The sequence below is a fragment of the Lolium rigidum genome, chromosome 4 (genome assembly GCF_022539505.1).
Source record: "Lolium rigidum isolate FL_2022 chromosome 4, APGP_CSIRO_Lrig_0.1, whole genome shotgun sequence".
NCBI lineage: Eukaryota > Viridiplantae > Streptophyta > Magnoliopsida > Poales > Poaceae > Lolium > Lolium rigidum.
The window spans coordinates 213,163,003-213,164,895 of record NC_061511.1 but is presented as its reverse complement, the minus strand read 5'-3'; the positions used below and the strand labels follow the sequence as shown (position 1 = coordinate 213,164,895).

General features: G+C 43.4%; 1 non-coding gene across 1 annotated transcript; it reads right to left on the bottom strand.

Annotated features, from left to right (window-relative positions):
• Positions 1-1,584: 1,584 nt before the first annotated feature.
• Positions 1,585-1,657, bottom strand: TRNAR-CCU. The gene has a single exon. It is a non-coding gene; the product is annotated as a tRNA-Arg (tRNA).
• Between the last annotated feature and the right edge of the window lie 236 nt (positions 1,658-1,893).

The following is a 1,893-nucleotide window of genomic DNA, read 5'->3' as shown; positions in this document are numbered from 1 at the left end:
GAATCCATGATATCGTATATCCATATTGAGAGAAGTTGATATTACACCCCTAAACTTGAGTTGAAGTTTAGATCACAACCTTCAATTCTAATACCGTTCAAAATACAACCCCGAACTACCAAAACCGTTTAGATTACAACCCTCTCCCGATATGGGATGGTTTTGAGCCTGGTTTGTCTTTCGTGATGCCACATCAGCGTTTTGAGTCTGGCATTTTGATGATTTTTTCAAAGGATTATCAATCTAGATGTATTTGACAAGGCGCCACCAAACTGCTCATAAATTGCCAGGATAGTTCGTTCACGACGCTGATGGACTGAGATTCATCCCCAGAATTGAGTCGTGGCTGCCTCGAGTTCGTCCCTGGCTCGTCGTGCACTTCCTCCCGACCACCAGAGTCCAGAGCTCATGCAAAATTAGGAGACTCGCTTGGACTGTACGGATTGATGAACTCGGATGGAATTTGCCTTTCACGGTTTGCTTGTCGGGATAGAGAGATGAAGCGATGGAGGAGACGTGATTGGGAGACCGGGAGGAGAGGAAGAAGCTGACCTGGACATGCTGGCCTATCAAAACCAGGGTCAAACTTACGTCAAACAGGGAGAGGGTTGTAAACTTGTAATCCAAATGGTTTTTGAGAGTTCGGGGGTGTAGATTGAACGGCATTGGAATTAAGGGTTGTAATCTGAACTCTACGACAAGTTCAGGGGGTTTTGTGGACTTATCTCGTCCATATTTGAATTGGCAACCCGTTATTATCCAACCTGCTTTGAATCCAAATCCGATAATAAATATTGTATCTGATATGGTAAAGTCATACTCTGAGGGCATCTTTAAGGGGCCGTCTGTTTGCGACCACGTGATCGAAAAATACGTCTACATCCAGAACCAGCGGCCCGACGTATAGTGATCGAGCTGTTCGTGAAGACGCAAACGAGGCACAAATATACGTCTGCGTAGATACGGATCTGACTGGTAGCGATCTATGTCGATGCATCTTCTCAGACGCGCCAGTACTGACGACGAGGCATCGCTTCGGCAGAGCTTTGACTAGCCATGAGATCGTCTCCAACCACAACGCTCCAATTGAGTTTCACGTTCTTAGGAGCTGTTTTCGTGTGCCTTTCACCTGCGCCTACATATAACTCAACTTAGTGTAAGTTAGGGAATGTTTTGATCAACATTTCTAATAGGAACAAGAAGTTTTGAGTGGTCTCAAGGAATAAGAGAACTTTTCAATTAACCGACCCCCTGCGGCATTATTTGAATATATCCTTTTCGTGGAAAAAAAAACTGTCCGGGGACTAAGGTCTAAGGGTGAAAAATTAGTAGAGCTCGTTTCAAAATCTGAGTTTTAGGGAATGTAACTCAACTTAGTGTAAGTTAGGGAATGTTTTGATCAACATTTCTAATAGGAACAAGAAGTTTTGAGTGGTCTCAAGGAATAAGAGAACTTTTCAATTAACCGACCCCCTGTGGCATTATTTGAATATATCCTCTTCGTGGAAAAAAAAACTGTCCAGGGACTAAGGTCTAAAGGGTGAAAAATTAGTAGAGCTCGTTTCAAAATCTGAGTTTTAAAGACGCGCCAGGTAGGGGTCGAACCTACGGCCTTCCGCTTAGGAAACGGACGCTCTATCCACTGAGCTACAGGCGCTTTGTGTAACAATTTAAAATACATTCTAATTATCTGCAGCGTACATGCACAATGGATGTGTTTAACAGAATGCAGAAAATACTTGCAGATTATATTCCATCCACCTTTGAGCACAGCAACAGTGTAACACTTTGCAACTCGCATCGAATTATCTGCCTTGCATGCCCAACAGTTCAACCAGGAAACCGTGTTAAGAAACGGATATATATGTGTCTTAGAGGCAGCGAATAGAATCT